Source organism: Camelus ferus, chromosome 1 (genome assembly GCF_009834535.1).
Source record: "Camelus ferus isolate YT-003-E chromosome 1, BCGSAC_Cfer_1.0, whole genome shotgun sequence".
NCBI lineage: Eukaryota > Metazoa > Chordata > Mammalia > Artiodactyla > Camelidae > Camelus > Camelus ferus.
In genome coordinates, this window is record NC_045696.1 from 70,768,412 (window position 1) to 70,778,655 (window position 10,244).

The 10,244-nt window shown below is 52.5% G+C and overlaps 1 long non-coding RNA gene across 3 annotated transcripts in view; it reads right to left on the reverse strand.

Annotated features, from left to right (window-relative positions):
* The window catches only part of LOC116664556, an 89,228-nt gene that overhangs the window by 50,591 nt on the left and 28,393 nt on the right, over positions 1 to 10,244 (reverse strand). For all 3 annotated transcript variants that reach the window (XR_004321093.1, XR_004321088.1, XR_004321082.1), the window contains exon 2: positions 5,952 to 6,124. This is a non-coding gene — a long non-coding RNA (uncharacterized LOC116664556). The remainder of the gene's footprint in view (positions 1 to 5,951; positions 6,125 to 10,244) is intronic.

Consider the following 10,244-nt stretch of genomic DNA (forward strand, 5'->3'; position numbering starts at 1 on the left):
CCCTCTCTGCTCTCCTTTCCTGCTTCTCTTCCTGACACCCCCAACCTGCCACCTCCTGGGAAGTGCTTATTCCTCTCCGCCAGTGCATTTGCTGACCTTCTGTCTAGAACGCCCTCCATCCCTCCTTCTTGACTGGGAAACTTCATCCTCCAAGAACTAATTCAAAAGTCATCTTCCCAGTTCCCCCAGCCCCTTAGGCAGAATTCAATGTGCTCTTGGCTCTGTTCCCCTGCACTTAGTTTGCCGAATCTATACTATCTGTTGGTTCCAGTATGGGACCTTTGTGAACAAGGCCTGCCATGAACATTCATGTCCATGAATCCATCTTTGGGGTGTGCATATTTGTGGCCTGACTGCTTACATATGGATGGGCTGCTTCCAAAGACGTATCTGAGAACTCCTGTTCCACGTCTTCACCAACACTTGTTTTTATCAGACTTTTACACTGTTGTTAACCTGGTGAGTACGTAGTAGTACCTCATGGGGAGTTTCGTTAGCATTCCCTTGATTACTAATCAGGCCATGCACCTTGTATATTTTTGGCCATTTGAATTTCTCTATGTTCAGTGCTTTGGTTCAGTTCAGTTCTTCCACTGGGCTGTCCGTCTCCTGCACCCTCATTTGTAGGAGTGCTTCACACGTTCTGGACATGAGTCCTTTGTTGGTTGCATGCATCCCACTCTGACTTCCCATTTTACTCTCATAACAGTGTCTTTTGAAGGACAGAACTTCCTGATTTTAAGGTACTCAGATTTATCAATCTTTTCCTTTATGGTTAGTATTATTTTTGTGTATTGTTTAAGAAACCTTTCCCTACCCTGAGGTCATGGAGATGTTTTTCTATGATGTCTTATAAAAGCTTTATTGTTTTGCTTTTCACAGGTAGGTCCATGCTCCCCCTGGAATTCCACAGCACTTAGGACCAATTTCTAGAGTGCTGCGAACTCCATCTGTTTCTGTGTCTGTCTCCATATCTAAACAAAGACCTCCTTTAGAGCAAAGTACAAAAGTAATTTTTAAATCTTTGTGTTCAGAGGTCCTAACACAGTGCCTGGCACACGGGTGACACTCTATACATGCCCTTGATTGCTTGGATTGCGGGACTACTGCCAAGCAGGAAGGCTCTCTCTTCTGCAGGCTCCCTTCTTTGTTGACTCCTGCCCTCCCCTCAATAAGCTAACGTTCCTGCAGGTCCCAAGCACCTACAGCGTGCAGGCTTTGGGCACAGCTCTAGGAATGCAGAGCTAAGGAGAGTGAAGCCTCAACCTTCAAGGAGCTCGCCACCTGGGACCTGGCTTCCTGACGCTGGCCCCAGGCCCACACGCGGATTTGGGAAGCCAAACAGACCTGGGTTCAAATCCCAGCTTCATCATCTGCATGACCTTGGGAAAAGTTACTTCTGTGTACAAGGTCTCAGCTTTCTACTTGGTTAAAGGGAGAACAGTAGATAACTTACTGGGTTGTTGTGAAGGCAGCATGAGGCAGTAAATATAAATATGTCAAGCAGGGGCTGGCCACATGGTTGGTGTCCAAAGATTGTTGAGTAAATGATGGAACTTAGGAATGAGTAAGTGAATGTACTAGGGCAGTGGGTGGGGGTGATGTGGGGAAAGCTAGGACTGGGTGGGGCAGGGGCTGCCTGTGGGACTGTGGCAGGCCTTCCCTGCTTCCCTGTTGTCACAGTAACTGCTGTCAGCAAATGTCTCCCAGACAGGAATCCCCTTCAGGGCTCCCTTCCCCAGCCTGCTGCATTTGTTGACTCAAAACCTCTCTACTGCTAATTTAGCCTGCAGTAAGGAAGAGGGGGAGGGGGAGAGGTGTGGGAGGGGGTGGAACCGTACAGAAAGGGGTCTTTGTCTGAGCACTCTGTGGCATTTCAGATTTCAGGGAGGTTTTTTTTTTTTTAAACCTCCTAAAGAGTTGAGTGGGCTGTACTTGCAATGGGAGGTATCTGAATTAGATAGCAGGGAGGACTTCCAATGGGGTCTCTTTGTGGGGTGGTGGAACAATGAAATGATTTTCAAAGGCCCTGGGGAGTCTCCCAGGGGCTTAGGCACAGATGTAGGACACCATCCCAGGGAGGGGTTCCCAAGGGCTTGGCCCTATGGTTCCCCCGCAGCTCCTCTCCCTGCTGAGCTGAGAGGCTCAGGAAGCTCTCCTGCGCCCAGAAGGGGCAGGGCCATCCCCATTCTAGGCTTGGCGTGGGCCTCTCACCACCTGCCATTCTCTGGTCCCGGTGGTATCCTGGGGCTCCTGGTGGCGGGTGGCGGGTGGCGGGGGGTGCGGCTGGAGATGCTGACTCCCAGAGCCCTTCCACCCAGCTGACTTTCAGGCCTTCCCTCCGTCCCCAGCTCACAGCCAGGGAGAGGAGCCCAGCAGAGAGTCCCTGGCCTCCTACCGCCCCACCCCAGTTCTGCCTGTCCCCTCCAAGCAGCAGGCCTGGGCCTTCTCCCCCACCCTTGATGCCTTGCCTGTCTCTTTAGGTGGTTTCCTGGCTTCCTCCATGCATGTGTTTATTGCCCTTCTCTCAGGCATCACATCCCCCTAGGTCTGTGGGTCTGTCCATCCCTCTCTCCTGACATCTGCCTCTCTCCTCTCTGCCTCTTCCTGTCCTCTCTGCTCCCTTCCTTTTTGTCTTCAATTTGTCTGTCTTTGACTTTTCCTTTCTATGAGTCCATTTTTATCTTTTTCTGTGTCTCTAAGTCTCTCTCAGTCTGTTTCTGAATCCGTCAGTCTCTTCTGGTGTCTGTGTCTTGATCTCCTCCTCTCTTTCTCTGTCCTTCTCGCTATCACGGTGACCCTGTCTGTCTCACTCACTGGCCCTGCCTGGGCCTCGCAGTCTCTATCTCTGGTTCTCTCCTTGTTGGTCTCTCTGCCTCACCTGCTCTAAGCCTCTCTCCCCTGGACACTCAGCCTGCCAGTGTCAGAGCAGAGCTTGCCCGTGGTCCCAACTCTAATTCATCGCTGGGGACAGGCTTTGCCAACAGCTGCCAGGAGATTGCAGGCCTCGTGTCCCCAGCCCTGCTCCTGCGCCAGAGGCCCAGGGGGCTGCAGCCAGTGTTCACCCAGCACCTGCTGAGACTCCTTTCCTTCCTCCCCTCCTTCCCTCCCAGACTCAAACTCAGTGCCCCACCCCACGCCCTGAGGTCCCTGAGCCCTGGCTGTGAGCCCAGCACCACTGGAGCTCCTGGAGGGGCAGGAGGGGGGCATTCTGGGCAGAACTCTGCCCAACACCCCTCAGGAGCTCACAGGCCAACTGGGTGACCCCACACCTGCATATAGAAAGCAGTGTGGACAACACAGGACAGAAGAATCTGGGGCCCAGTGTGGACCACAGAATGGAAAATCCCAAAGGAAGGGAAGGAGATCAGACAGAGAAGTTAGGCTCGAGATGGATGGGACTGAGCGGAATGGAGAGGGCAGGAGAGGACATTCAGATAAGAGGACCTGAACTGGCAAAGGCTTGGAGAGAGGAGTAATTAAGAGACCTTGAGGAACAATTGGTTTAAGGGCTAGAATTAAGGTTTGTGAAAGCGCTTGAGAACAGAGAAGATTAAAGCTAGCCATATAAGGGTAAGTGAGGTGAGGCGGAAGTTTTCGCAAGGGACCATGACATCTGAGTTGGATTTAATTCACCCAAGGTGAAGACGAAGGGAAAGACTCTGCAGACTCAGGAACCAGCATGTTCCAAGGCAGAAGGCACAGAAAGACCTGCCATGCTGGGGAGGCACTGGCTCCATGTGGTGCGGAGCGAGTACGTGGGACAGGGACAGGGCGAGGAGCCTGTGCGCCACCTCAGGGCTCTCACGTCTATCCGCTGGCAGCCAGGGAAGGGCTCTGAGCAGGAACGTGGCATCATTGGGGTTTATCGATTTTTACTTTTTAATAAATCACTGGCAGCTGTTTGCAGGATGGACTGGCAGGAGGGGAGACTGAAGGTGAGGGGACCAGCTAAGAGCTACTGCACTGGTCCTGGCAAGAGTGAAGGACTGGTGGCCAGGACTGCCCGGGGTGGTGGGGGTGGGGAGGCACAATCCATGGTAGCAGGTTCGAAGCCCAACCAGAAAAAGGGAAGAGGTGCAATGTCTGAGGTTTCCAACTTAGGGAACACAAGGGAACAGGAGACTTTTAGAGGAAAAGACCAAGCACTTGGGGTTTGAGGTGTCTGTGGGACTTCCTGGGGGTAGGACCCCCTCCCCTCCAACTTGGGGCAGGTGTGGAGGCCTAGGGAGGGCCCGGTGGCAAACAGAGGTCTGGGGTGGTGGCAGTCCCTGGGGCTGAGCAGCTGAGCTGGGTCTAATCTCTTTATGGCTGGTTCCAGCCCAAAGCAAGAAAGGGATAAGAAATGGCCTAGGAAAGACACTGCCTGGTACCCTCTCCTGAGTTCTGCTTCCTTGGTGTCTTCTCATCCACACCCCCTGACGTGCCAGCACCCTACACACACACACACAACTGGATCAGCAATGGCGCCAAATGTTTTGGGCCAACCAACAAGTATTTTCAAATGCAAATTCCCTCGCTTCCATCGGGTCCCCCACACAAATGCTCTCTGAGCAGCTGGAGGCAGAGTTGGTGTTGGGGGGGCAGCAAAAATAAATCCCATTTTCTGCTCCTTTTCAGTGCTGGGCTGCAATCCCCTACTGCCTCCCCTCCCTCTCCACAGATGGGGGATTAGCCCTGCCTCAGGTTTGGCTCTGTCTCATGGGGAGGGTGATGGGGAGGGCAAGGACGGAGTTGGAGACGGGGTGGAAGCGTCCAGTGACAGGGCTAAGAATAACAGCTTCCATCAGGCCTGACACCCTCTCCCACTTGCCATCGCTCAAGTTGTTCCGTGTGTGCGGGAGACAGACAGACAGATACAGGGTGTCTGCATGGAGCTGTGTGTATTTGTGTGTGAGACAAAGACCCAAGGCAGGGTGGGGGTGGGGGCGAGGCTGACAGGCAAATGGCGTGGATGTGACTGGGAGAGGCTGGAGAGAGAGCAGCCCTGTGTGACAGTGAGACAGCGAGGGAGGGAGACAAGAGCTTTGGAGACACAGCGCATGCTCTGTGTGCTTGAGTGAGTGTGTGTGTGTGTGTATGAGAGAGAGAGGCTGTAGGAGGCTTACTGTTGTGAGCGAGGCTGCAGATGTGTGAGAGAGGCCCAGACAGGCAGGGGTAGGCTGGGTCTGAGTGCGCGGTCATCACCAGGGCGTTCGTGAGTGGCCAAGGTGGGGGCTGCAGGGGAGGGCCTGGCAGGAGGCCTCGCTCTGCCTGAAGCCATGAGGCCTTCTCCTGTCAGAGGGGCAACTGAGGAGGGAACATGTGTGCACACGGTGCGTGTGAGGGTGTGGAGGCTGTGTGTTGCACGTAAGGGTGTGTCTTAGATGTGTTAGTGACTGTGTGACCATGTGTCTGTGTATGAGGGTGTGTGTTAGAACGTGTGTCTCTGTGTGAAGGTGTGTATGAATCTACTTCAGGGTGTATGTGTGGTCTGTCTGAGTCCATGAATGAATGTGTATCTGTGGGAGAGTTCACATGTGGGCACGTGGATATGTGTGTGTCCGTATGTATGAATGCGTTTGCCTGTGTGTGAGTGTGTGTGTGGTGTGTGTGTAGACAGATGATGGACGCTTAGGCCCTCAGCCTGCCCTGCTGCCCTTGCTGCCTCCAGCCCCCAGCAGATGTTAAGGGAATCATGCATGTCAGTCTTAAATCTATCTCCAAATTTCCATGAATAGTGAACCAAAGCCTCGGACAGGGAGCACTCCTTCCTAGAGGGAGCAGAAAGAGCTGGCATCAGTGTCTGCCTGACCACAGCGAACGTACCCACCCACCTCCAGCCCACTCGTCAGCTGGCAGGGTCGCGATGCCTCAGTTTACTGAAAGCATGTGTTGGGGGAGGGGACACACAATTTGAATTTCTGTATGTGAATCACAGATGCCATGGGAGGTGCTCAGAACAGACTTACGGTGCCTTCTTGCTCAAGCTGGCGCTCCATATGGCATGTGGTGCCCTGGCCCCGTCAAGGCAGCTGTCTGGGAGGACGGCTTCTTTCCCGGACTTGCGCCATCTGGGCCCCAGGCCCTGACTTCAACAGCTGGGAGGGTCCACCTCGCACAGGTATCCATCCATCCACATCACCTAGAGGGGTTCTTTAAATCAGGACTTTATGAAGCCAACTAAATGGTTCGTTGAGAATGACTAAATTCAACCTTGGAAAGAAAATCATAAACATTTTACTACCTAGCTAAGCCAACCGTGATTACATATGGAAACTATGGACGCTACTCAGTGGGATTTTGATATTAATTTCCAATTTCCTCTTCACTGAGGAACTGATGAAAACCCAGGCTCTGTGCTATCCGGGCTAGAATCAACATCCCCGTTCACTGTCCATCCAAACCCTGCTGTTTCTCACTCCCAGCTCCATGTCTCCCTCCCTCCAGTTCCACACCAGCTGCTCCAGAGCTTGCCTTGACCCTCAGTCTCCAAGGCTACACACACTCAGGGTTCATTTAAGTGCAACTTCTGTTGGTGTTGTTAAGGAGAGCTGCCTCGTGGGCCATTCTCTCTGAAAATGCCAGGTCTGCTATCTCCAGGGAGGACCTCCCTTTGTGGGTGCCCTGCTGATCCTCTGCTCTGCGTCTTGTTCCCAGAGCCAAATGTTTGCCCGTTCTGGCCTGTCCTTCCTGCTCCACAGAGGGGTGCCACCTTCTGCCCCAGTGGGATAAAGGGAACTGTATGTTATTCCCTGCTTTGAGCAGGAAGCCGAGAACAGCCTCCATCAGGCAGGAACAAGACACCTCGAGGCTTCCCGAGTTGTACCCTTGCTGTCCCCTCTGGCAGAAGGAGCTGTCATTCCATATGCAATGTCACAGATTCCACTTAACCTCCACGTTGCATGGAACAAGTAGCTTCAAGTGGGAAATAACTCTGGGGAGGGGCCCAGGGCAGGGCCTGGACACACCAGAAATTAACACAACAATGTAAACTGGCTAGACTTCAATTTTTAAAAAATTAAAATTATATTTGATATCTTGTATTAACCTATAATGAAAAAGATTATGAAAACAAATATATATATATGTACATGTATGACTGAAACATTATGCTGTACACCAGAAATTGACACTTTAGAAACTGACTATACTTCAATTAAAAAAATTTTTTTTAAAGAGCAGGTCTTAGGGACAGGCACACCTCTGTCTGATGCTGAGCCCGGTCCCTATGTGACTCTGGGCAAGTTAGTTACTCTCTCAATAAATAGAGTGTACTCATATATTTCTTGCACTTAGGAGAAACTAAGTGAAATCATGAATTCATATATAAAGGCCCAGGACCTAGTAGGCATTCAGTAAACAAAACTTATCGCTATTACCACTCCACCAACCGAGGGGATCTTGAAGAACATCCAGACTTTGGCTTGTATCAGACATCTGAGAAACTGATTAAAAATGCAGATCCCCGGGCCCAGGTCCTCTGTCTGCCAGGCTTCTAAGTGCCAGGGAAGTTTGTGGAAAAGTCTGTGCAATGCTGGCCTCCCACCCTTCTTGCAGAGCTAGCAAGGCCCCAACGCGCCAGCTCCTGAGGTCACCATCCCAGGTGAGGCCCTGATTGAGTTTGACATTGTCTTTATCCGAGAGCACCCTGGCGGGTGCTTTGGTTTTGATTACAGGCAGCCTGGCACCGGGTAGCCGTGGCCTGTTCACCTGAACTGCCGGCACGAGGCACAGATGCTAATTACACGGGTAAGTACTTGCAGATTTCCCAGGAACAACAAAGATAATTTGTTTGCTGCATGGCTTGTTAGGAGGGAGGCTGGGTTCTGGTGACTGGGTGGCTTGTGGATTATGCCCGTGGCCTTTCACCTCCTCCTGCCCTTGCCTGCTGGTTCTCCCAGCTGTGCTGATTAGAAGCGGGAGAAATTAAGATCTCCCCCTCACCGCCCACCTCAACAGGCTGGAGGAGGTGGGGGGAGGAGAGGGGGATCCAGCTGCGAGGCTAGGCCAGACTGAGGACATCTACAGAGTAGGGGTCCGGGCGGCCCAACCTGACATATGTGGAGACAGGCAGACAAGGAACAGGAGGCAGGGTGTTTCTCTGAATTTCTCTGCATCTCCCCTGTGGTCACTGACTGCAGTGCCAACACCAATGGGCTGGCTGAACAGGCAGAGAAGGGATGAGGAGGGGTCATGCCCAAGGGTTGTGGGAGCCGGGGGCATGGAAAGAACTGCAGAGGGAGCTTCCTGGGGCCCCCATAAAGAGTGGCAAGAGGGTGGCTGCTGCAGGGAGAATACCCCTGGTCTTGGCCTTGACTCTTATGGAGTGGGTGAGAGTGACCCTATCCAACTAAGAACAGGTAATGCCAGATCCCTGGGCCTGAAGAGCCTTGTGGAAGAGGAAAGTCGCCACAAATTAGCCAGAACCCATCTCCCCAAGAGCAATCAAGTGGCCCCATGAGAAGTCGGGCAGCAGGGCTGGAAGAGCCGCTCTCCTTGCTTCCTTGTGCCTGGGGGGACGAGGAGAATGGGATAATTACTATAATTATTATTAATGTTGGTATCCCTTATACTTTCCTGTGTCTTAATGGGTTTTAGAGTATTTAATAGTCACTATTTATCAATGGCCTACTATGTGCCAGACAATGAAATAGGCACTCTGCATATTTGATTAGGCCTATAAGATAGGGGTCATTAGGTCCAGATTACAGATGGAGAACAAGATGCAGAACAAGGATTTGCAGCCAGGCCCCCCTGTCTTCCTCTGGCCTCAGGTGACAAGCTATCCCTTGATGGGCTCCTCCCCCTGGATATCAGGGCATGGTCAGAACAAGAATGCAGGTCTCTCCCATCCAATCACATGATTGTCTCAGAGAGGCTGGTGCTCAGAGGAGACTGGGGTAGGGGGATAAGACTGGGTTGTCCCCCAAGGCAGGTGTGATGACGAGCAGCCTTACAGGGGATTCCAACCTTATTCTGCAATGGTAGAAACTCCATCAGGATAACTTTGCTGTGCTCCAGTGAGAACAGCCCTCATCCTGGGCCTCACACCCCTCCCTCTCTTCCCCCTTCTCTCTCCCTCCCCGAGGCTGCAGGCCACTTTGAAGGAAACTCTGTCTATAGAGGGTAGGAGACTGGTCTCCCCCAGGTGCAGAGGCCAGTCTGGCCTGGGTAACTCCCCGTGGGGGTGGGTACAGGACCTGCTTGGCTAGCAAGTAGTTTGTGTGCGTGTGGTGGGGTGCCGTGGAGGGGGCAGTCGGTAAGTAAAATGACAATGACAACCCTCTGATCACTTGCTCACTGTGATCCCTGGATTTGCTCACCCTGCATCCATTTACATCTTTTCATTCCAGTTTCACTCATCATCATGCCTCTTTATTCCCTTTAAAATTTTTTGAAAAGTTGCTAGTTTGGGAGATTTGTTCAAAGCAAGTCATTCCTGCCCGCAGCCACCCCTTGCATCTCTCCACTTCTGCCCTTGGGCCCTAGACATCACTGCCTCAGCTGTGGAGAAGGGAACTTCCCCCGATATCGTTAGTGCGCCCAAGACAGCCCTGTTTGCACATATCTGTGTGCCTTCCAATTAAAGTGCGTCATTAAACCTCTGGTGAAGTTCATTTCTATTCCTCAATAAGAACTTTCAAATAAATACATTCAGCCATGGAAAGAATCCTTTGAGCCAGCCCATGTCCTAATTTTGGCCTGGGGAATCTGGCCCACAAGTTGTCAGCTGGGAATGTGCAGAGGAGACCTGAGGCCAGTTTTGCAGACTTTGTGCAAAGGAGGTGAGCAAGCCAGTCTGACCCTGGCCACTTGGAGGGAGGCAGGGGAGCTCTGGCTCTGCCCAGCCCTGGGGACCTTGGCAGCTGCCCCGGCAGCCCAGTGGCCCAGAGCAGAGGCTGCTCCTCTCCCTCAGGGGCCTGCTGTGGAATGTGGTAACCCCAGGCTGGGCACGCGCCGTGCTGTCGCCCAGGGCCAACCCTCAGCTGTAGTTTCCATTCTGAGTGACTTGGGAGGAGTGTGCAACACTCCAGGCCCCAGGTCTCCAGGGGAGGCCACATGCCCACTGGGATGCAACCCAATGGAGGCTTGTGCCCAGTCTATCCCCAGTTCTGCGACGTGATGATGTGGGGGTCCTTGCTGCACCTCTCTGAGCCACAGTTCTCTTCAAAGGAAGACATTGCTTGGGCACCTACTATGTTACCCGATTTGCAGTTCTAAATCTTGCCAGCAAACCCAACCCCGTCCCTATTTTACCAATG